This window comes from Balaenoptera acutorostrata, chromosome 2, assembly GCF_949987535.1.
Source record: "Balaenoptera acutorostrata chromosome 2, mBalAcu1.1, whole genome shotgun sequence".
In the NCBI taxonomy this organism is placed as follows: Eukaryota; Metazoa; Chordata; class Mammalia; order Artiodactyla; family Balaenopteridae; genus Balaenoptera; species Balaenoptera acutorostrata.
In genome coordinates this window covers 70778717-70805615 of record NC_080065.1, presented here as the reverse complement: position 1 = coordinate 70805615, position 26899 = coordinate 70778717, and positions in this window count along the sequence as shown.

The window sequence follows — 26899 nt, the reverse complement described above, 5'->3', positions numbered from 1 at the left end:
TTTGACAAAGATTAATTCTCTTTCAAATTTTCTGAATGAGTATGAAGAAATCATTTTAGGTTTTTTGTCTATGTCTAGGAACTAAAAAATGTTTAGTGTCACAAAAAGTGAAAATTATTATAATGCAGATGTGAGACTTTTAAGAATGCTTATATATAAAAACAGTGTGAAGAAATCCATACCCAAACTGATAGTTTCTCCTATGTAGCATAATAAGTATCTGAATATTATTCTATTATAAAGGCAAAACTCAGAAGAGGGAACAAAAGTGAAGTTACATGATGGAAGGAGAATGAAAGCAGAGGCCTTTAAAAATATATTCAAATAAATTTCCCTGTAAAGGAAAAAATGTAAAGAATATTAAGGATAACTGAGAAACCTGTCTCCCACTATAAAACTTGTTTTGTGGAGAAAATAAGTGCCTAGTATAGTTAGACAGGCCCAAAGGTGCCCACACATCAGTCAGTTAACATAATTTGAGAACCTCAGTGTCAAGAATGGTGAAAAAGTCTGACATCTTACTCTACTTGCAAGCTAAAAAGTCTCAACTTCTTGAATGTTGGTAGAAGACATGAGATGCTTGGATGCAGGGGCAGAAGCATTTATCTCTCAACACAGCAAGCAGCATTGAGCATGAGCATAGCTGGTGTCCATTCTTCAAGTCCAAATTCCCAGAGGGATGGAAAAAGGGTAGGTGACACCTGCACATATGGTGGATTGTGTTACAGGAGAGGAAATCTGAGTTTAAGGAACCTGAATCTTTTACACCAGAGGGAGGTAGAGGTACAATCTATCTCTAGCTTCCAATGCTTTTTGCTACAAAATATTGCCTTGAAAAGATATTCTGGAAAAATGGCACTCAGTGCTTCTATTTGCAAGATGTTCAGAAACTCATAAGCTCCATAGAGGATTCTCTTCCAATCTTTGCCATTAGTGATTGACTAATGTAGACTATAAATGTAGAGTGTTTAACACTGAACTCATCTATTACATCCTTGTCAAAATGTTACTACACCATATTCAACTTTTGTTAAAATACTATTTTTACAATATATTTAACCTGTTGTGTAGAAGAAACCACTCTTTTCCCATTGCATGTCTGTATCATTTCTTGGTTTTTGTTGTATTTTTTCTTTTTGTTGTATTTTTTCTTCCTCTTTTTCTTAAAGAACATGAACTTCTTCCTATTGCATACTATCCCAGATTTATTTATTCATGTCAATTTTCTTTTGCTTCTTGTTTTAAAGATATTAACTTGAAGGTCATCTGAACAGTGAATATTTCTGAATTCTTTCCCCTAAGTTATCTAATTTCTCATATTCTGAACCATTATTGCAAATGGACATTGTAAAAGATTTTAAAAATTTAAAATATATACTCTTTAAAGCCTTAGAAAGAGGGGTAAAAAAAATGAAAATCTATAAAAATCACCACATACGTGTTTTTAATTCATACGTTCCATTTGTGTAGTTAAGCACACACACTGAGAGACAGACATATGTACAAACTCATCCACATGACAAAGTGGTTATATATTTGGGTACTAGATTTAGGTTATGTATGTTCACATCCAGGATCTGCCAATCAGAGCAGAGAAACTGCAGTTTCCACATGGATAGAAATAGAGATAGTAGCCATTACATGCAGGCATCGTAAGATTGCTGTGAAAATTAAATGAAATAATGTTGGTACCTTTAGTGCGTTACTTAGACCTAGTAAGTGTTCAGTAATTGTAATGCAGAATGATGTAGAAGAAGAGCTAGGCTCCCCACCCCTAACAAGCAAGTTGCGTGGCCTTTCCAGACTTCAGTATCTTCATCTGTGAAACTACTAGTATTGTAGTATTTGATCTCCCATGTTCAAACACCAAGATTCTGTTATTCTGTGGCTATGATTATATGTAATGTTTGTTTTAAAATGTCAGCATTACAGTGAAATTCAATCATGAACAACTAACAAAAAACTATCATTGTAATTTTTATTGTTGTGATTATTATTCAGAAAACCATAATTATTATTCTGATTCCTAGTGCTTATTTAGCTCTTTGTCTCTACTAGGAAGTGATGTTTTACGGTCATCATATTTTTCCCTAGAAAAATTCTTGAGTTATCTACATTAATATTTGTTTTATAAACAAGGAAACTGAAATTTGAATGGGTTAACAAACTGACTAAGGTCATATAACTGGAAAGAGTTAAGAATAAAGCCTGAGGAGTGAAGGAACAAGAATGCAATTTAAACAAAAATAGGATAATTTGGATGGTGGGCATTGATTTTATTTTTAAAATAAATTTATTATTTTTTTGGCTGTGTTGTTGGGTCTTTGTTGCTGCTCGCGGGCTTTCTCTAGTTGTGAGTGGGAGCTACTCTTCGTTGTGGTGCACGGGCTTCTCATTGCTGTGGCTTCTCTTGTTGCAGAGCACGGGCTCTAGGCGCGCAGGCTTCAGTAGTTGTGGCACGTGGGCTCAGTAGCTGTGGCTCGCAGGCTCTAGAGTGCAGGCTCAGTAGTTATGGCGCACGGGTTTAGTTGCTCTGTGGCATGTGGGATCTTCCCGGACTAGGGCTTGAACCCATGTCCCCTGCATTGGCAGGCAGATTCTTAACCACTGTGCCACCAGGGAAGTCCCGGGTATTGATTTTTAAAATAGTGTTCTCTATAGACACTAGATTATAAATTTATGAACAGAATTTTTAGTTTCTCAAAGACAAAAACCATTTGTTTTCCAGTTTCCTTCAAACCATCTGTAAACAGAGTAGGCTCTAATGAAAACATAGTGACTGAGTCAATGATTCAATCAGCCCACTCTCCTAGCATTATCTCAATAATATATTTGTTTCTTTTGGTTGGACATGAGCAGTCTCATGGCATGAAGGAGCAGTATTTTTTAAAAAATTGTTTCACTGAGTAAATATAGAATAGTTAGCCAAGATGGTGACCAGAACATAGTATACTGATTTAAGAAGCTCTAGTTGTGAGTGTTATTGCATAAAGGAAATTTTGGCACAGAAATGACAGTGATCATTGATGTCTGTGTGAACATCAAGTGCTTGGCAGGAGACACGCAAAGCACTTAGTGCAGAAGTTTGGGCAGACATCTGTCTTTGCTAAAGACACACCATGTTCTGATGAACCATGGCAGGCTGAGAATGTCAACAACATTCCCTGGAGTTAAAATCTGGCAAAATTTAAATAATCTCTGTCCTGGATAGAGGGATTTTTTTTTTTAATTGGAAGTGATGATTTCTAAATTGTCTCAAATCCTCAATTACATGTACCATGGTTTTTGTTTCGGGGGGTTTTTGTTTGTTTGTTTTTCCTCAAGTTTAAAATGAAACCACAGATACTACCAAAATAAAATGGTCCCAAATTGGGAGTGGGTCATGTTGACATAATGTAATTTTTCTTCTAGCTCTTAACATAAAGCGTTGAAATGATGCCCATTTTCCCAAATCGCAGAAACAAGGTAGAATATGGTCAGTATGGGACTGACATGCAGATAGTCAAACAAACACAGTCCTTTCATTTGTTTAACCAGTAACTCATTATGCAAGAGCATGAGTTCTTGTACTATTTTGCTTAAACCATTGTTACATTCTTTTCCAGTGCTTCACAAAGCAAGAGCCAAAATTGGAGCCAAAATTTCACTTTTGATTATCAGAAAGTATAAGATGCCCATTTTCTAATAATGACAGTAATAACTACTACTTCCTCAGATCATAATTTGTCCCAGACATTATGCTAATCATTTTTCATGGATCATTTCTGCAGTATCTGACTTTAGAGCTGAAGAAATTGCCTTCAGAGAGATTAAATCACAGGCCAAGATCACTGGCTGGTCAGTGTCTGAGCCACAATGATCACCTTTAAGTTCTGTCTGATTCTAATGCCTGGGCTGAGACAGTATCAAAGCCTACAATAAATTCATATGCATTTCAATAAATACTATCACAAAGGGGTCATGGGCCTGTGGAAGACCCCCCAAAAGAGGACTTGATCTGGTACAGCACAAGTCTGCATTAGACTTGATAGGGATGTTAGGGGTCCCTAAAACTACATAAATTAATGTAAAAGGAAATAAATAGAATAGATGCTAGGAATAGCTTTTTTCTAAAATTACTATTATATATTCTTAAGGAAAGACTGAACTTTTTTTTAATACTTTGTTTTTAAGTCTTTAAGGAGTGAGCAGCTAAGAAGTTATATGTTCTGTATAATATAACACATGAACAGGAAGCCCTAATGCTCTATTTGTGTATGGATGCCAGGGAACATGTCTAATTCTCAAGATTATATATATCATTGGCTTAATTATTATTGTTAGTTTCTTTTTGTATAATTTCAATATTTGTGCGATTTTTATTGTTTATTATGTATTTACTTCTCATTTTATAAAAATATATTCTACATTGAGATCCAAGGCAGTAAGATATTTTAAATGTAAAGTTATGGTTCTAAAACTGTGTTCAAATCAAAAGTACGGAAGTCAGAATATTTCAAATAAAGGATGCAAAATTGCATCCACTGATTTCCAACAAATGGGAGGTAAGCTGCCTAAGATGAAATGATAAGTGACTTTGGGAACAGGCTAATTCAAGGGCATTGTAAATGTCAGTTTTCTGTCTTCCTCCCTATTCTGAAAGTTTACCAGTATGAAACAGTTTTCCTAATATGCCACAATGAAGGCAAAACATAGAAACAGTCTTACTGCTGAACCTAACTCAAAAATTCAATTCACTAATAATGTGGCTAATTCAAAATAGGCATGTGATACAACACAGAAGTACCTTCTCATAAAAATAGTATTTATATTTTTATACCAAAAATATAAAGTGCATAATGTTTCAGTGCATTTTGAACATTTTTAGATTAAATAAAAAGTGGTTAATTTAATTTATATTTCTGTAATTATAAAGTTTACTAAGAATTTTCTTGTTTGTATTAATTTTTTAGAGACATACCGTTTGTTGAATAATTAACTTGAAATAGTATCTAATTTCACCTGGCAGTATCCCTTCTACATGTCATAAACTGAAAATGATACAGATTGCAGTCATCCTGCGGAAGGCTCTTGTGGTAGGCACAGTGCTCTACTGGCCTTCTAGATTCTGGCCCCCTGGTGTACATGCCCTGCATAATCTACTTCCCTTAATTGTGGGTAGGCCCATTGTGAATATGATGGACTATTACTCCCATGAAAAGGTTACATGGAGAAAGTGAAAGGACTTTGCAGAAATAATGAATGTCCTTAAACAATTGACCTTAAGTTAATCAAAAGAGAGGTTATCCTGGTGGCCCTCACCTAATCAGAGAGTCCACTAAAAAAAACTCTAGAGGTAAGCGACAGAAGAGATTCAAAATAACAGAGTCCATTTCCCCTTGGTGTTGAAGAAGTAAACTGCCAAGTTGTGGAGGGGGCCACAAGACAGGGAACAGTCACAATTCTAGGAGCTGAGGGCCCCAGTCCTATAGCTTCAAGGAACTGAATTCTGTCAACAGCCAGTGAGCTTAGAAGAGAACCTAAAGCTTTAGATGAGATCACAGCCCTGGCTGACAACTTGATTTCAACCTGGTGAGACTCTGAGCAGTGGACTGAGAGAGCCTGTGCTCAGACCCCAAACCCAAGGAAACTGAAATGATAAATTTGTGTTGATTATAACCACTAAGTTTGTGGTCATTTGTTACACACCAATAGAAAACTAATAGACTTATCCACAACTATTTTCTCTGGTCTAAATTATAAAAATTCATTTGTTTGCTCTTTGCATTGGTGTAGGGAGAAAATAATTGCAGGTGAATTTTCATGCTCCCTGTGTTGTCATTAAATAGCTACTCTTTTCACCTTCAACACTGCTTACTCTTCCCAGTTCAAACAGCAAAATTAAATAATTGAAATTTTAACACACAATTAAGCCCCAAAGCAAAAAACAGAAAAATTAAATATTCTTTTAAATGGCGAAAGGAAGCCAATTATATATCTTAGTTCTCTATCCGGTAGGTTCAAATCACATCCTGATTTTCTCCTACAACACTGAACTTGAGTTTTCTCTTTCATTTCAAAATTCCTCAAACTATGAAATATAATATCTTCAAATACATTCATTTCAAACAATTCTATTTCAACTGGACCAACCAATTCAAATGCCCCATGGGATTGATTACATCAAGATAATAGGCTAAGTATATGATGAAAATATGACTTGCTATACTGAGAAAAATCACTTGTCCTTCACTTTTTCCAATTGTAATTATATCTGTGACTCACTCAACAACATAATGAGGATTATTTTATGTATGATGATTTTGATGTTCCAAGCCAACTTTAAAGTATTTTTGCATTATGCAACAAGATATATTTCTAAAAAGATGCCTTTTGTAAAAGCTGGATTTTGTAAGTCAAGTAGTATTTCTTCATTGGTATTTTACATGCATTTTCAGAAGAAAAAAATGGATATAAAATAATCATGCTTTCTGAAAAGTACAATTAGTGTTTTTAAAAAAAGTCTTGATTTTAATATAAATGACATAGGCAGAACACTCTATGGCATAAATCACAGCAAGATCCTTTTTGACCCACTGCCTAGAGAAATGGAAATAAAAACAAAAATAAACAAATGGGACCTAATGAAATTTAAAAGCTTTTTCACAGCAAAGGAAACCATAAACAAGACGAAAAGACAACCCTCAGAATGGGAGAAAATACTTGCAAATGAATCCACGGACAAAGGATTAATCTCCAAAATTTACAAGCAGCTCATGCAGCTCAATATCAAAAAAACAAAGAACCCAATCCAAAAATGGGCAGAAGACGTAAATAGACATTTCTCCAAAGAACATATACAGATTGCCAACAAACACATGAAAGAATGCTCAACATCACTAATCATTAGAGAAATGCAAATCAAAACTACAATGAGGTATCACCTCACACCACTCAGAATGGCCACCATCAAAAAATCTACAAACAGAGGGGAGGGAGAAGATGGCGGAAGAGTAAGACGCGGAGATCACCTTCCTTCCCACAGATACAGTAGAAATACATCTACACGTGGAACTGCTCCTACAGAACACCCACTGAACGCTGGCAGAAAACGTCCGACCTCCAAAAAGGCAAGAAACTCCCCCCGTACTTGGGTAGAGCAAAAGAAAAAAGAAATAACAGAGACAAAAGAATAGGGACGGCACCTGCACCAGTGGGAGGGAGCTGTGAAGGAGGAAAGGTTTCCACGCACTAGGAAGCCCCTTCGCGGGCGGAGACTGCGGGTGGCGGAGGGGGGAAGCTTTGGAGCCACGGAGGAGAGCACAGCCACAGGGGTGCGGAGGGCAAAGCGGAGAGATTCCCGCACAGAGGCTCGGCGCCGAGCAGCACTCACCAGCCCGAGAGGCTTGTCTGCTTCCCCGCCGGGGCGGGCGGGGCTGGGAGCTGAGGCTCGGGCTTCGGTCGGATCCCAGGGAGAGGACTGGGGCTGGCAGCGTGAACACAGCCTGAAGGGGTTAGCGCACCACAGCTAGCCGGGAGGGAGACCGGGAAAAGGTCTGCAGCTGCCGAAGAGGCAAGAGACTTTTTCTTCCCTCTGTGTTTCCTGGTGCGCGAGGAGAGGGGATTCAGAGCACCACCTAAACGAACTTCAGAGACTGGCGCGAGCCGCAGCTATCAGCGCGGACCCCACAGCAACAGGGGCGCAGAGGAAAAAACGGAGAGACTCCCGCACAGAGGCTCGGCGCCGAGTAGCACTCACCAGCCCGAGAGGCTTGTCTGCTCACCTGCCGGGGCGGGCGGGGCTGGGAGCTGAGGCTCGGCTTCAGTCGGATCGCAGGGAGAGGACTGGGGCTGGCAGCGTGAACACAGCCTGAAGGGGTTGGCGCACCACAGCTAGCCGGGAGGGAGACCGGGAAAAGGTCTGCAGCTGCCGAAGAGGCAAGAGACTTTTTCTTGCCTCTTAGTTTCGCTGCGCGCAAGGAGAGGGGATTCAGAGCGCCGCCTAAACGAACTCCAGAGAAGGGCGCGAGCCGCGGCGATCAGCGCGGACCCCAGAGACGGGCGTGAGACGCTGGGGCTGCTGCTGCCGCCTCCAAAAAGCCTGTGTGTGAGCACAGGTCACTCTCCACACCGCCCCTCCCGGTAGCCTGTGCAGCCCGCCACTGCCAGGGTCCCGGGAGCCGGGGACAACATCCCCGGGAGAACGCACTGCGCGCCTCGAGCTGGTGCAACGTCACGCCGGCCTAGGCCGCCGCAGGCTCGCCCCGCCTCCTCTGTACCGCTCCCTCCCTGCGGCCTGGGTGAGCCAGAGCCCCCGAAGCAGCTGCTCCTTTAACCCCGTCCTGTCTGGGCGGGGAACAGACGCCCTCAGGCGACCTACACGCAGAGGCGGGTCCAAATCCAAAGCTGAACCCCAGGAGCTGTGCGAACAGGGAAGAGAAGGGGAAATCTCTCCCAGCAGCCTCAGCAGCAGCGGATTAAAGCTCCACAAACAACTTGATGTGCCTGCATCTGCTGAATACCTGAACAGACAACGAATCATCCCAAGTTCAGGAGGTGGACTCTGGGAGCAGGAGATATTAACTTTTCCCCTTTTCCTTTTTTTTGTGAGTGTATATGTATATGCTTCTGGGTGAGATTTTGTCTGTATAGCTTTGCTTTACAATAGCTTTATTTTACTTCACTATATTATAGCCTCTTTCTTTCTTTCTTTCTATTTTTTCTCCCTTTTACTCTGAGCCGTGTGGACGAAAGGCTCTTGGTGCTCCAGCCAGGCATCAGGGCCGTGCCTCTGAGGTGGGAGAGCCAACTTCAGAACACTGGTCCACAAGAGACCTCCCAGCTCCACGTAATACCAAACGGCAAAAATCTCCCAGAGATCTCCATCTCAACATCAAGACCCAGCTTCACCCAACGACCAGAAAGCTACAGTGCTGGACATCCTATGCCAAACAACTAGCTAGACAGGAACACAACCCCATCCATTGGCAGAGAGGCTGCCTAAAATCATAATAAGGCCACAGACACCACAAAATACACCACCAGACGTGGACGTGCCCACCAGAAAGACAAGATCTAGCCTCATCCACCAGGACTCAGGCACTAGTTCCCTCCACCAGGAAGCCTACACAACCCACTGAACCAACCTTAGCCGCTGGGGACAGATACCAAAAACAACAGGAACTACGAACCTGCAGCCTGTGAAAAGGAGACCCCAAACACAGTAAGATAGGCAAAATGAGACGACAGAAAAACACACAGCAGATGAAGGAGCAGGGTCAAAACACACTGGACTTAACAAATGAAGAGGAAATAGGTAGTCTACCTGAAAAAGAATTCAGAATAATGATAGTAAGGATGATCCAAAATCTTGGAAATAGAATAGACAAAATGCAAGAAACATTTAACAAGGATGTAGAAGAACTAAAGAGGAACCAAGCAATGATGAAAAACACAATAAATGAAATTAAAAATACTCTAGATGGGATCAATAGTAGAATAACTGAGGCAGAAGAAAGGATAAGTGACCTGGAAGATAAAATGGTGGAAATAACTACTACAGAGCAGGATAAAGAAAAAAGAATGAAAAGAACTGAGGACAGTCTCAGGGACCTCTGGGACAACATTAAACGTGCCAACATTCGAATTATAGGGGTACCAGAAGAAGAAGAGAAAAAGAAAGGGACTGAGAAAATTTTTGAAGAGATTATAGTTGAAAACTTCCCTAATATGGGAAAGGAAATAGTTAATCAAGTCCTGGAAGCACAGAGAGTCCCATACAGGATAAACCCAAGGAGGAACACGCCAAGACACATATTAATCAAACTGTCAAAAATTAAATATAAGGAAAACATATTAAAGGCAGCAAGGGAAAAAAAACAAATAACACACAAGGGAATCCCCATAAGGTTAACATCTGATCTCTCAGCAGAAACTCTGCAAGCCAGAAGGGAGTGGCAGGATATACTTAAAGTCATGAAGGAGAAAAACCTACAACCAAGATTACTCTACCCAGCAAGGATCTCATTCAGATTCGATGGAGAAATTAAAACCTTTACAGACAAGCAAAAGCTGAGAGAGTTCAGCACCACCAAACCAGCTTTACAACAAATGCTAAAGGAAATTCTCTAGGCAAGAAACACAAGAGAAGGAAAACACCTACAATAACAAACCCAATACATTTAAGAAAATGGGAATAGGAACATACATATCGATAATTACCTTGAATGTAAATGGATTAAATGCTCCCACCAAAAGACACAGGCTGGCTGAATGGATACAAAAACAAGACCCATACATATGCTGTCTACAACAGACCCACTTCAGACCTAGGGACACATACAGACTGAAAGTGAGGGGATGGAAAAAGATATTCCATGCAAATGGAAATCAAAAGAAAGCTGGAGTAGCAATTCTCATATCAGACAAAATAGACTTTAAAATAAAGACTATTACAAGAGACAAAGAAGGACACTATATAATGATCAAGGGATCGATCCAAGAGGAAGGTATAACAACTGTAAATATTTATGCACCCAACATAGGAGCACCTCAATACATAAGGCAAATACTAACAGCCATAAAAGGGGAAATTGACAGCAACACAATCATAGTAGGGGACTTTAATACCCCACTTTCACCAATGGACAGATCATCCAAAATGAAAATAAATAAGGAAACATAAGCTTTAAATGATACATTAAACAATATGGACTTAATTGATATTTATAGGACATTCCACCCAAAAACAACAGAATACACATTTTTCTCAAGTGCTCATGGAACATTCTCCAGGATAGATCATATCTTGGGTCACAAATCAAGCCTTGGTAAATTTAAGAAAATTGAAATCGTATCAAGTATCTTTTCCGACCACAACGCTATGAGACTAGATATCAATTACAGGAAAAGATCTGTAAAAAATACAAACACATGGAGGCTACACAATACATTACTTAATAACGAAGTGATTACTGAAGAAATCAAAGGGGAAATCAAAAAATACCTAGAAACAAATGACAACGGAGACACGACGACCCAAAACCTATGGGACGCAGCAAAAGCAGTGCTAAGAGGGAAGTTTATAGCAATACAAGCCTACCTCAAGAAACAGGAAACATCTCGAATAAACAACCTAACCTTGCACCTAAAGCAATTAGAGAAAGAAGAACAAAAATACCCCAAAGCCAGCAGAAGGAAAGAAATTATAAAGATCAGGTCAGAAATAAATGAAAAAGAAATGAAGGAAACAATAGCAAAAATCAATGAAACTAAAAGCTGGTTCTTTGAAAAGATAAACAAAATTGATAAACCATTAGCCAGACTCATCAAGAAAAAAAGGGAGAAGACCCAGATCAATAGAATTAGAAATGAAAAAGGAGAAGTAACCACTGACACTGCAGAAATACAAAAGATCATGAGAGATTACTACAAGCAACTCTATGCCAATAAAATGGACAACCTGGAAGAAATGGACAGATTCTTAGAAATGCACAAACTGCCAAGACTGAACCAGGAAGAAATAGAAAATATGAACAGACCAATCACAAGCACTGAAATTGAAACTGTGATTAAAAACCTTCCAACAAACAAAAGCCCAGGACCAGATGGCTTCACAGGTGAATTCTATCAAACATTTAGAGAAGAGCTAACACCTATCCTTCTCAAACTCTTCCAAAATATTGCAGAGGGAGGAACACTCCCAAACTCATTCTACGAGGCCACCATCACCCTGATACCAAAACCAGACAAAGATGTCACAAAGAAAGAAAACTACAGGCCAATATCACTGATGAACATAGATGCAAAAATCCTCAACAAAATACTAGCAAACAGAATCCAACAGCACATTAAAAGGATCATACACCATGATCAAGTGGGGTTTATCCCAGGAATGCAAGGATTCTTCAATATACGCAAATCAATCAATGTGATACACCATATTAACAAATTGAAGGAGAAAAACCATATGATCATCTCAATAGATGCAGAGAAAGCTTTCGACAAAATTCAACACCCATTTATGATAAAAGCCCTGCAGAAAGTAGGCATAGAGGGAACTTTCCTCAACATAATAAAGGCCATATATGACAAACCCACAGCCAACATTGTCCTCAATGGTGAAAAACTGAAACCATTTCCACTAAGATCAGGAACAAGACAAGGTTGCCCACTCTCACCACTATTATTCAACATAGTTCTGGAAGTCCTAGCCACAGCAATCAGAGAAGACAAAGAAATAAAAGGAATCCAAATCGGAAAAGAAGAAGTAAAGCTGTCACTATTTGCAGATGACATGATACTATACATAGAGAATCCTAAAGATGCTACCAGAAAACTCCTAGAGCTAATCAATGAATTTGGTAAAGTAGCAGGATACAAAATTAATGCACAGAAATCTCTTGCATTTCTATACACTAATGACGAAAAATCTGAAAGTGAAATTAAGAAAACACTCCCATTTACCATTGCAACAAAAAGAATAAAATATCTAGGAATAAACCTACCTAAGGAGACAAAAGACCTGTATGCAGAAAATTATAAGACACTGATGAAAGAAATTAAAGATGATATAAATAGATGGAGAGATATACCATGTTCCTGGATTGGAAGAATCAACATTGTGAAAATGACTCTACTTCCCAAAGCAATCTACAGATTCAATGCAATCCCTATCAAACTACCACTGGCATTTTTCACAGAACTAGAACAAAAAATTTCACAATTTGTATGGAAACACAAAAGACCCCGAATAGCCAAAGCCATCTTGAGAACGAAAAATGGAGCTGGGGGAATCAGGCTCCCTGACTTCAGACTATATTACAAAGCTTCAGTAATCAAGACAGTTTGGTACTGGCACAAAAACAGAAATATAGATCAATGGAACAGGATAGAAAGCCCAGAGATAAACCCACACACATATGGTCAACTTATCTTTGATAAAGGAGGCAAGCATATACAGTGGAGAAAAGACAGCCTCTTCAATAAGTGGTGCTGGGAAAATTGGACAGGAACATGTAAAAGTATGAAATTAGAACACTCCCTGACACCATGCACAAAAATAAACTCAAAATGGATTAAAGACCTAAGTGTAAGGGCAGACACTATCAAACTCTTAGAGGAAAACATAGGCAGAACACTCTATGACATACATCACAGCAAGATTCTTTTTGACCCAGCTCCCAGAGAAATGGAAATAAGAACACAAATAAACAAATGGGACCTAATGAAACTTAAAAGCTTTTGCACAGCAAAGGAAACCATAAACAAGACCAAAAGACAACCCTCAGAATGGGAGAAAATATTTGCAAATGAAGCAACTGACAAAGGATTAATCTCCAAGATTTACAAGCAGCTCATGCAGCTCAATGACAAAAAAACGAACAACCCAATCCAAAAATGGGCAGAAGATCTAAATAGACATTTCTCCAAAGAAGATATACAGATGGCCTACAGACACATGAAAGAATGCTCAACATCATTAATCATTAGAGAAATGCAAATCAAAACTACAATGAGATATCATCTCACACCGGTCAGAATGGCCATCATCAAAAAATCTAGAAACAATAAATGCTGGAGAGGGTGTGGAGGAAAGGGAACACTCTTGCACTGTTGGTGGGAATGTAAATTGATACAGCCACTATGGAGAACAGTATGGAGGTTCCTTAAAAAACTACAAATAGAACTACCATATGACCCAGCAATCCCACTACTGGGCATATACCCTGAGAAAACCATAGGTCAAAAAGAGTCATGTACCAAAATGTTCATTGCAGCTCTATTTACAATAGCCAGGACATGGAAGCAACCTAAATGTCCATCGACAGATGAATGGATAAAGAAGATGTGGCACATATATACAATGGAATATTACTCAGCCATAAAAAGAAATGAAATGGAGGTATTTGTAATGAGGTGGATGGAGTTAGAGTCTGTCATACAGAGTGAAGTAAGTCAGAAAGAGAAAAACAAATACAGTATGCTAACACATATATACGGAATCTAAGGGAAAAAAAAAAAAAAACAAAAGGCCATGAAGAACCTAGTGGCAAGACGGGAATAAAGACACAGACCTACTAGAGAATGGACTTGAGGATATGGGGAGGGGGTGGGGTGAGATGTGACAGGGTAAGAGAGTGTCATGGACATATATACACTACCAAATGTAAAATAGATAACTAGTGGGAAGCAGCCGCACAGCACAGGGAGATCAGCTCGGTGCTTTGTGACCACCTAGAGGGGTGGGATGGGGAGGGTGGGAGGGAGGGAGATGCAAGAGGGAAGAGAAATGGGAACATATTGTATATGTATAACTGATTCACTTTGTTATAAAGCAGAAGCTAACACACTATTGTAAGGCAATTATACTTCAATAAAGATGTTTAAAAAAAAATCTACAAACAATAAATGCTGGAGAGGGTGTGGAGAAAAGGGAACTCTCTTGCACTGTTGGTGGGAATGTAGATTGATACAGCCGCTATGCAGAACAGTATGGAGGTTCCTCAAAAAGCTGAAAATAGAACTACCAACAATCCCACTACTGGGCATATACCCTGAGAAAACCATAATTTAAAAATAGTCATGTACCACAATGTTCATTGCAGCTCTATTTATAATAGCCAGGACATGGAAGCAGCCTAAGTGTCCATCAACAGATGGATGGATAAAGAAGATGTGGCACATATCTACAATGGAATATTACTCAGCCATAAAAAGAAACAAAATTGAGTTATTTGTAGTGAGGTGAATGGACCTAGAGTCTGTCATACAGAGTGAAGCAAGTCTGAAAGAGAAAAACAAATACCGTATGCTAACACATATATATGGAATCTAAAAAAAAAAAAAAAAAAATGGTTGTGAAGAACCTAGGGGCAGGACAGGAATAAAGACACAGATGTACAGAATGGACTTAAGGACACGGGGAGGGGGAAGGGTAAGCTGGGACGAAGTGAGAGAGTGGCATGGACATATATACACTACCAAATGTAAAATAGATAGCTAGTGGGAAGCAGCCACATAGCACAGGGAGATCAGCTCAGTGCTCTGTGACCACCTAGAGGGGTAGGATAGGGAGGGTGGGAGGGAGATGCAAGAGGGAGGAGATATGGGGATATATGTATATGTATAGCTGATTCACTTTGTTATAAGGCAGAAACTAACACACCATTGTAAAGCAATTATACTCCAATAAAGATGTTAAAAAAATTTTTTAAAAGCTGAGCAAGAGGACTGCATCTTTCTCTTATCCGTTCTTCTGCCTCAGTTATTCTGCTGCTGATTCCTTCTAGAGAATTTTTAGTTTCATTTATTGGGTTGTTCATCATTGTTTGTTTGCTCTTTATTTCTTCTAGGTTCTTGCTAAATGTTTCTTGTATTTTCTCCATTCTATTTCCAAGATTTTGGATCATCTTTACTGTCATTACTCTGGATTCTTTTTCAGGTAGACTTCCTATTTCCTCTTCATTTGTTTGGTCTGGTGAGTTTTTACCTTGCCCCTTCATGTGCTGTGTATTTCTCTGTATTCTCATTTTGCTTAACTTACTGTGTTTAAGGTCTCCGTTTCACAGGCTGCAGGTTCGTAGTTCCCATTGTTTTTGGTGTCTGCTCCCAGTGGGTAAGGTTGGTTCAGTGTTGTGTAGGCTTCCTGGTAGAGGGGACTAGTGCCTGTATTCTGGTGGATGAGGCTGGATCTTATCTTTCTGGTGAGCAGGACCACGTCTGGTGGTGTTTTTTGGGGTGTCTGTGAACTTATTATGATTTTAGGCAGCCTCTCTGCTAATGGGTGGAGTTGTGTTCCTGTCTTGCTAGTTGTTTGGCATGGAGTGTCCAGCCCTGTAGCTTGCTGGTCATTGAGCGAAGCTGGGTGTTAGTGTTAAGAAGGAGATCTCTGGGAGAGCTTTCACTGTTTGATATTACATGGGGGCCAGGAGGTCTCTGGTGGACCAATGTCCTGAACTCAGCTCTCTCACCTCAGAGGCACAGGCCTGACACTGGCCGGAGCATGAAGACCCTGTCAGCCACATGGCTCGGAAGAAAAGGGAGGAAAAAAGAAAGAAAGAAGGAAAAAATAAAATAAAATAAACTTATTAAAATAAAAATTTTTTTTAATTATTAAAAATAAAAAAACGGAAAAAAAGAGAAAGAGAGAAGAGAGCAATGAAACCAAAAAAACGAATCTACCAATGATAACAAGCACTAAAAACTATACTAAAAAGAAAAAAAAAAAAGGACAGACAGAACCCTAGGACAAATGGTAAAAAAATAAGCTGTACAGACAAAATCACCGAAATAAGCATACACATACACACTCACAAAAAGAGAAAAAGGAAAAAATATATTTATATATCTATAAAGAAAAAAAAGGGAAGAGAGCAACCAAATCAATAAAAAAAATCTAGCAATGATAATAAACTCTAAATACTAAACTAAGATAAACATAAAACCAGAAACAAATTAGATGCAGAAAGCAAACCCCAAGTCTACAGTTGCTCCCAAAGTCCACTGCCTCAATTTTGGGATGATTCGTTGTCTATTCAAGTATTCCACAGATGCAGGGTACATCAAGTTGATTGTGGAGATTTAATCCGCTGCTCCTGAGGCTGCTGGGAGAGATTTCCCTTTCTCTTCTTTGTTCGCACAGCTCCTGGGGTTCAGCTTTGGATTTAGCCCCGCCTCTGCATGTAGGTCACCTGAGGGCATCTGTTCTTTGCTCAGACAGGATGGGGTTAAAGGAGAAGCTGATTAGGGGGCTCTGGCTCACTCAGGCTGGGGGGAGAGAGGGGTACGGAATGTGGGGTGAGCCTGCGGTGGCAGAGGCCGGCATGACGTTGCAACAGCCTGAGGCACACCATGTGTTCTCCCAGGGAAGTCGTCCCTGGATCACTGGACCCTGGCAGTGGCGGGCTGCACAGGCTCCCGGGAGGGGAGGTGTGGATAGTGACCTGTGCTTGTACACAGGCTTCTTGGTGGCGGCAGCAGCAGCCTTAGAATTTCATGCCCATCTCTGGTGTCTGTGCTGATAGCCATGGCTCACATCCATCTCTGGAGCTCATTTAGGCGGTGCTCTGAATCCCCTCTCCTCGTCACCCCAAAACAATGGTCTCTTGCCTCTTAGGCAGTTCCAGACTTTTTCCTGGACTCCCTCCTGGTTAGCTATGGTGCACTAGCCCCCTTCAGGCTGTGTTCACGCAGCCAACCCCAGTCCTCTCCCTGGGATCTGACTTCCAAAGCCCGAGCCTCAGCTCCCAGCCCCCAACTGCCCTGGCGGGTGAGCAGAAAAGCCTCTCAGGCTGGTGAGTGCTGGTCAGCACCGATCCTGTGTGCGGGAATCTCTCCACTTTGCCCTCTGCACCCATGTTGCTGAGCTCTCCTCTGTGGCTCTGAAGCTTCCCACCCCGCCCACCCCCTGTCTCCACCAGTGAAGGGGCTTCCTAGTTTGTGGAAACTTTTCCTCCTTCACATCTCCCTCCCAGAGGTGCAGGTCCCATCCCTATTCTTGTGTCTCTGTTTTTTCTTTTTTCTTTTGCCCTACCCAGGTACATGGGGAGTTTCTTGCCTTTTGGGAAGTCTGAGGTCTTTTGTTGGTGTTCAGTAGGTGCTCTGTAGGGGTTGTTCCCCATATAGATGTATTTCTGATGTATTTGTGGGGAGGAAGGTGATCTCCACGTCTTATTCCTCTGCCATCTTGAAGGTCTCTGTTCTCAGCGTTTTTTAAAACCAGTTGGGGCTCTTGGTTACTGTACTTTCGAACTACATTTAAAACAGACTTGTAACACAGGAAAAGAAAAACTTTATGGCAAAATAAAACCAAAATAAAAGCAAAAGAGCACTTCAAAACATGTGGAAGTTATATAAGTTGCTAGCTCTTAATTACTCTTGCTTAGTATAAGTGTACATAGCAAGCCATTTGGGTTCATTCAAATATGCAACACAACTTAATTTTTGTTCCTGTGAACTTTTCTAATTAGTAAAGTAGTATAAAGTTAATTGGTACATATTGTTTTTGTCTAAAAGCATAATGTTGAATTATTAATTTTATAACATATTTATTTGATGTGTTTTGAAGTGAAAGAAACATTATATAGTTGACACTTGAACAACAGGGGTTTGAACTCCATGGGTCCACTTGTACACGTGTTTTTTCCAGTAGTAAATACTACAGTACTATTAATACATGATCTGTGGTTGGTTGAATCTGCACACATGGAACCGCCGATCCAGGGGAACCATGTATAGGGAGGGCCAACTTGTAGTTATATGTGGATTTTACACTGCTGGAGAGTTGGCACCCCTAATCCCTGTGTTGTTCAAGGGTCAGCTGTACTAAAAAAATTATTTGTTGTCCAAAAAATGGTATAACTTTTAAAGAATTGTTATAACATGATTGTTATAACAAATCATGATGACCTAAACCGTGATTTGAGACAAGTTTACTTAAACTATAATAGCAAAATCTGACATATTCATAATATTTTAATAAAGTCTGTCTAGAAAATAAAGATTATCGATGTTTACCTTACACTGGCTTTTCTCAACATATGTTACAAGACTTGCTTACAACTCAGTCTTGGATTGACCTCCTTCTGGCTCCTTCTCATTGCCAAGTTCTCTAAGACAGCAATTTCTAAATGCTGATTCATTTCTGAGACAGAGGATGTCAACATGTCATATGCAGTAGGCTGCTCCCTTGTCAAAACCTTTTTTTTTCCCTAATTATTTTACATTTTATTGTCATCTATGCTCTCGAAGTTACTTATATCTATTGTATCTGTGTGAAAGAAATTCTATATAATGGAGTGCTAGTGTGCATCTCTGTGCTGAGAGAGATCACATTGGTAGCCTGAAATCAGCTGTAGTGGGAGTAGTTACACCACAGAAATTGGCAAATGCTACAAATCAGGGCTCTTTTTTTTTTTCTGTAAGTAAGTCAAAACCTTTTTATCACTCTAATTGCTGCCCATAGTACCTTATCTGTTTAAAAAATGTCTACCTCCAGTTCCCAAGTGCCTCCACAGCCAGCACTGAATACCACATGCTCACGGGGACCCCGTGCTATGTCTGTATTCTCTGTAGAAGTGCCTGCTCCATCGCTGTTTCTTCTCCAGTGTGATTCTGGGTACCTATCTGCTACTTAGTACTTTCCTTTGAATAGTAGCCATTATGTTTTATTACCTTATTTACTGATATTCTACCAAACATCTGAAATTTTCAGTTTGATTCTTTATTTTCCTTAATAGCTTTTCTTAAAATGATCAAACCTTTTTTTAATTTTAATTTTCTGAATGCCTGAACAGTTCCAAACTGAGTCAACAACGTTTAGATAATCATTATAGGTTAATGATTTCTTGACACAGTCACTGATATTTTTCAGAATTCTGCAGTGGTCCTTCCATCCTGCTGTGTTTTTTGTTTTTTGTTTTTTCTTTTAATACTTCCTTTTATTTCGCAAGAACATAGTTTGGTTGCCAAGCCTTTCATATCATATTCCTCTTATTAATTCTTCTTCACTTCTTAGTGTTTCCATAAAAATCTTGAAGAAACATATGTATGTATCCAGTCATGTGCCCACAGATGTGAAAGCTGCAATTAATAGTTTTTTCCTATCTGTTTGGCAAAATGATTGACCATATTTTATCAAATAGAAACCTACAGGCTTTAAAAAATATTTTTAATGGTTATACTTATCAGCTTCTGCAACCCTCTCTACCCCATCCCTAACCCTAACCTTGGTTAATCCCTGGTTTATGACATCTCTAGGATGAATAAGGATGCTAATTCTCAGAAAACTGATGATTTTTTTAGGTTAATACACATGCTTATGCATTATTTCCCTTGTAAGCTCCTTGGAGACACATTGTTTTGGGAATCATTTACTCTGTGCAGGGCACTGTACTAGGCACTGTGAAAAAGGGATATACTCTTGGTTGACTTAGTAGTTCCATGCAGCTGCCCCAGGTTTGCTATAGTGAATGAAAGAGTGGGGTTTTGGAGGGGGGGTCTGGGATCAATGAAGTTCTCAAACTTTCCACTTAAAAAAAAAAAAAAGACATTTAATCCATACATAATATGAATACATAAATGACTTAACTAGATCTTGAACATTTCTTCTCTGATCTCATGATTAAACCCAATTTCACTACCTTCGATTCTCCCTTGTGCATCTGGAAAGATGAACAATAGAGGAGGAAAAAAATCTTTAAAATTCTGCTTTTCATTGATTTCTCCACTAGGACATAGTCTGTTGCAGAGAGGTAATCATTTTCTCAGTAACTGGCACTGTCACAAAGGAAAACCTTTTTTCAAACAACTTCTCATAGATGCAGAAAGCAACCTCACCAGATTTCCATCCCACGTTAACAAACTATCTAGATACTATGCTGTTATTCTACTTCTGATGGGAATAGCACACAATTCTGCTCTTCCACATAAAACACAAAATTTATTAATTTAGTAATTTCTTTACTAATTTTTTTTCACATATTACCATTTGAATGCCCTGGAATCACCATGCAAGCAAGACAAGCAATGTTACCATTTTTATTAAACGTTTGATTTTGAGGGTGAGGGACAAGTTTTTGTTTTTTTTTTTTAATAAATGAATGAATAAGCAAATAAAAAATTAGCAAACACATATATCAGATGAAGGTGAATGATTTGTAGAGAATTTAAACAAAGTAACTTGAGGGTGTGACAGAATGGTTACTCCCAGTTGCATGGGAAGAGAGCCTTTCTGAGGGAGCAACATTTTATCTGGGATCTAAATGATGAAAAGCAGACTGCCTTTAAGTTTCTGTGAAAAATCATTCTAAGAAGAGAGTAGGGCTAGTCCAAGCAGAGAGTGAGCTTATTATTTCCTAAGACTGGAAATAAAGCCAGTGTGCCTGGAGCCTAACGGTGGAGAAGGTTAAGTACACAGTATGAGTCCAATGAGTATAGTGAGTTGAATGGTGGCCCCCAAGAAGGTATGTCCAAGTCCAAAGTCCTATAGCCTGTGAAAGTTATCTTATTTGGAAAAAGAGTCTTTGCAGATACAAAGAATGAATCTTGGAATGAGATCATCCTGATAGAGTCTATCAGGTAGACTCTAAAACCAATGATAATTATCTTCATAAGAGAAAGATGAGAAGGCAGTACAAGACAGAGGCAGAGACTGAGGGGATGTGGCTACAAGTCAAGGAAACCTAAGAATGCTGAAAGCTACCAGAAGCTGGAAGAAACAAAGGATTTTCCCGTAGAGCCTTCAGAGGGGTTCTAGACCTGCCAGTATCTTGATTCTGGACTTCTGGCCTCCATAATTGCTAGAGAATAAATTTCTATTGTTTTAAGATACCCAGTTTGGGGTAATTGGTCATGGGAAATTAATACAGAGAGGTAAGCATTGGTAGATCATTAAGAACATTGACAGCAAGTACAAAGCGTTTAGAATTTAATAAAAAGAAAAAAAATGAGGACTTGAGGGGGGGATGGAGAATGAGGGGCTGTTAGAGGACAGAGATGGTCGGATTTTCCATGAAGACAGATAAATACTGGTTATCAGCTCATGCTCAGGTGCTCGACATCTTTGGGTTGAATCCTGGTCTCTATGAGCTATGCATTAACTTTCTCTCAGCTATACGATATGGGTCAATGAATTTTAAACATCTAGGCATTTCGTTTCCTAGTCTAGTGAATGTAACAATAATACAGTAACTCATAGGTTCACTGTGAGATTCAGTAAGTTTAAACTTTAAAGTACTTTGAAACAATATCTGGCACTCAATAAGTACTTAAACATTATATATTGTTTCATTTTTTTAAGGTTTGGAAAATAGATTTTAGAAGGAGAAGAGGTGAGTCAGGGAGAAAAGAGGGATACATAAGCTCCAAGCAAGAGATTGGATAAAGATGGTAATATAAGAGGAAGTGAATGAATGTTTTGAAAATAGAATCTATTCTACATGGATCTGGGAGGTGAGGGAAAGAGTATTCAACATTTGCTAGCATATACTATATGCACACCACTGGGCCAAGAGAGGTTTTGTTTGTTTTTAGGATGGAAGATACTGCTAGTTATTTATATGCTGATACTTGTAGGATAAGCCTTTTTACATTTCTAAAATAATTCAAAGTGTTATTGGCTTAATTCTGTTAAGATAAAATATAAGTTAATTGTTTGAGGATAGGGTTTTTGAGAGGAAAAATTCATAGAGGAGAATATTATTACAAAATCATTGTTTCTAAGAAGGCAAGAGTGGATTGGATCCAGAACGCAAGTGAAAAAATTGGCCTGAGATAGGGAAGAGGCATCTGTAGTGACATCAGAAAAGACCAGTGCAAGTAGTTTGGTGTACTTGTGTGGGAGGTGATGAGGACATTGCTTCTTTGCCTGCCAGAAGGAGAAGGTCTCCTTGCCAAGCCCATATTTGAGAAAGAAGTCTCATTTCACCCAGTTACAGCTGCCACATCTGCCCCTAACTAGAATCAACATGTCCAACAACTTGCTCACCATTTATTTCATTGCACCAGGTCTCCAGAAGTAAAACTATTCAATCGAAAGCATTCTTTTCAATTATTTATGAAAGGTCTGTAAGTTTTAGAAATGAAAATACTAACCCAATTTTCTTTACCTACATTACTTGCTTATAAAAATTCATCTCTGAAGTTATATGCAAGTCACAGGTCTCACAAATCCTCCAATCGTCCTGAAGAAATAAACTTATGGCAAATTTTCCTGAAGTTTATGTAAATCCAAAAATAGCTTCAGTGTTTTATGAGTGGAATGTTTAGCCCTCAGTACAGTCGATGCTAAGAAGTTCCATTAGAATGTAGAGCACTTGATAAAATACTCCATTTCTAGTACCTAAATATAAAAATTAGAGCCTGTTATCTCTAAATGGAGTAATCTTCAGCCACTTTGTGGCCACCTGAGAGGTTAGGTAATCTCTAAAATAATAAACCTTCAAATTCCTCATAGAGTTTAAGTCTCATAACTGGAACTGGCTGTCAGATGAGAATAACTCAGTTGAGCTCAGAGTAGCCAAAAAGCTTTTTATATTTCATTAAATTGCTTTCTCTTGCTGATGACTGGGACCCAACTTGGATATTGTGGTTTTATGATTGTGATATAAATTACTATCAGGAAATATTCTGATGACTCCAGATCACACACAAAATAATCAACATAGCCTGAATTGATTTTGAATTACTAAACTAGGGTAAACCTTTTCACATAACTAGAATAATTTCATTTCTTACTGGTGTAAATGTCAATTCTCTGAAGAGAGGATTTTTTAAAGTTAACCTGTATCCCAGATACTGTGACACAGGTCTCTCAGGGAATAACTCATGAATCAAATAAGGTATTGCCAGTAGATTGGTTTCATTATTTGACCCAGAGAGAGACTCATCCAGATTAGCTAACGATAAGGAGTTTAATGTCGAGATCTATATGGAGCAAGAAAAGAGGCAGAATCTCACAGAAGTTAAGTGTAGGATATATAATCAGGTTGGGTCATATGCAGAAACTCTTATGGGTTCAACATATTTTTCTGTGTTAAGAGCAAGAGATTATAATCTCCCTTTCCATTGCGTTAGCATTAACCTGATTTATGTATTCTCTGTATGTCAGCTGAGTTCTCCACTCATGACCTCCAGGCCTCTTCACTCTCTATTCTGTGTATCTCTAAAATGTTTCATAGTTTGCTTTATTCATTGTTTACTGAGATTCTTTCATATGTCAGGGACTGTCCTTGGCAACAGTGAACAAGACAGATAAGTTCCTTGCCCTCACAGAGTTTGCCTTCTTCTGGGGGAGATGGAGATTAACCAGGAATTCAAGATAAATATAGATTGTGAAAATTTATATCCTATGAAGGATGTAAACGTGGGCTTGTGATTAAAAGTGAACCTGGGTGGGGCAAAGCAGGGGATGAGTGGTAGGGATGAACAGTACTACTTTAGATAAAGTGATAAAGTGATCTGGAGAGTTGAGAATGAGCGATGGGGCAAAGGTGTGAAGTGGGAGGAGTTTTGTCTGATAATCATAGCAATGGCTTAATCGTAACCTCCAGCTTACTGATAGCCCAGTAAGTTACTGGCAAAGCCCACTGACCATTTATTCATCCTCCCCTTAGTGCTGGGCAATGTGCAAGTTCACCCAGCCAGGAAAGCCCTATGCTTTCAATTTAATTCCTTTATCAATTCTGTGCTTTGTGGCTCTTAGGAGATTTGTGGCTTTTAGGAGATTAGAGTAGATGAGGATGACAACTTGTGTCTGTTTCACTCACTGCTGTATCTCCAAGGCCTAAAACAGTTCTGGAATGAAGGGTTTAATGAATGACTTGCTGGAAAATAGGTGGACTATGGGGTGGATTTGAATTTTATCAGTCTAGTTAGGAATATTGCAGTAGTGTGTGTTCAGTAGTTTTTCTCCTGAGCAAAGTTTGCTGGAATTGTCTTGGATATGAAGTTTAGATTTGCATGATTTAAAAAAAAAAAATGCTTAAACTCTTGCTTATATTCATTTTGGTTCCTATATGTGAAGCTTTCAAGACTCAAGAAAAATTAATGTGCCATATGTATTTTAAAATCCCAAACACTGAATATAGTGCCTGTACTTAACTGTAAGTAGCTGTTGAATAAATGAATGAATGTGCATGTACATTTTTAGTTCTCCTATTTTAACGTCAGCTTGGGAAATTTTACAATATGGATTTCTCCTCTACTGAAATATATAGAAAACTTGAGATGGTCTAAGATCAGATACACAAAACGTTTTCAACTTTAGAATTAATGACAATTTTCAATTTTAAGGTGATTTTCCCCTCAAACCATAACTTTTGAACGTAGCTTTCAGAACTTTTTGCAAAATTATGTGTTCTATGAAATGAAAAATTAATTATCACAAATGTCACCCACAGAAAAGCAGTTACAGAGCAGGGGAACATTTAGTTCGTTTTTAGATATATTTCTTGCAATATATTTTTTATTCATTAATCAGTTAAAAATAGTTAATGTTACTTAAACCTCCGTACAAATCCTGGTGGGGTATATTTTTTCAGATTGAATCAGAAACAGACATCTATTATAAATGTGTAAGAAAATGATTTCCAGCTCTAACAAACAAGTCAGATTTTCTTTTGACAAATTGGTGTAGGTTTTCTCTTCAGAATCTGAAATTTTCAGGTTGTAGCTGTATGAGGCAGCTTGTCCCTTATTCTCTGGAGATATGGATGCTAGTTGGAATAATGATGTCTGGGATCTAACCACAAATAAGTTCAGGACTAAACATGTATTGCTGCAGCCACTGAGGGAGAGGAGACGAGACATACAAATAACAGCTTCTCTCTGAGTGAGAACATTACTTTCCGGACTGTTCAAACAGGGTGAGCACTTTCATAACGTGCACTTCTAATGAGAGCACAGTTGCATATTGACAGCTTAACCAGCTTCAAACTCTGCCTAAAATGTCAGACTCTTAGCAGATTTTTCTAATAACAATTGAGACGATTTCCATTCAGTCATTCACTCTACACTACACCTCTGTTTAGTGTCCAGGCACTGTTCTAGGTGCTATCTGGTTTACTTAATTGCAAAACAAAACATAAATTTGTGTTAGATAGAACAGAAAATTACATAAGGTTGTCATGTTTTAATACAAATTATAAGAAACATGAATTGTAAATGTTATTAGGCAAAATATTATTGGACCTCGGATGAGAAAACTGAGGCCCATAAAGTGGTTGTGTCACTTAACTGAAGTTAAGCTGTAGGGCAAACTGCAGAGCTGAGCAAGGACTCACCAGATAACCTCAGTTCTCCAGGAGTGTCACAATTTTATATGACTTTATCATTTTGGTGGAAGTTATTTATTTTTATATTATATTAATTTTTGAGTTAATAATTAGACCTGATACAAAATCAATGAATATAAAAAGGTTAATATTTAAAAGTATGCTTCTTCCATCTTCAGTCCACATGCACCCACATTTTTCCTCAGAGGTTACCAGTTTTACCAATATTTAAAACATTATTTTGAAGATCTTACAGGAATAAGAAACAAACGTATGTGCATGTGGGTATAATGTGCGTATATGTGTGTGTGCATATATATGAATACATATTTGTCTTCATGCATATATGCAGATGTGTATGTGAATGTTTATTTTTCTGAACAGAATGGTGGTTAACTATACATAATGTTCTACACCTTGCTCTTATCTCTTGAAAATGTTTCCTGAAGCCCATTCCATATCAAGATCTGCTGCAGATATGAAAATCTGAGCCATTCTGATTATAATCGTTCTTTGGAGATCTTTTCATTTTTCCTCTCTGAAAACTTCTTTTGACTCCAGTAATCTAAAAGTCACAATTATTAATGTCTTGGGAGGGTCTATTTTTAACTATTATGTTGTGCATGATACTTTGCATTTGCCATTTCTAATGCCCAGGAGAGTATATAAGATCTGCCCTTTGTTCCTTGCCGGAAGGAAATGATCCTGGTTTTTGACTAAATGAGACAATGGAGGGAATTCTTAACAGATAGTAGGAACAGAAACTTTGCTTTGGCCAACCACTGTTTATTTCTGGTTCTCATGGTGTTTGGGATGCTCACAAAGAACACTAAATGGTAGCAGTCAATTCCAGGTTGCCTGTTGCTGCATGAAATCCAACCAACAGTTTAGTTATCATCCCTATGGCAGATTGCAAAAATGACCACTACTCTTCACTCCTTCCACGAGGAGGCAGAGTCTATTTCCCCTTGAATCTGAGGTGGCCATTAGAATGTGGAAGAAGTGACCATGTACCAGTTCTGAGGCCTTATTCTTTCTATTCCCACGTAGAACTGTGACACTGCCATGTGAACAAGACCAGAGTTGGCCTGCTGGAGCATGTGATACTCTTGCCCAGTTGCCCCCCTTACTGCAGTCAACAGCTAGAC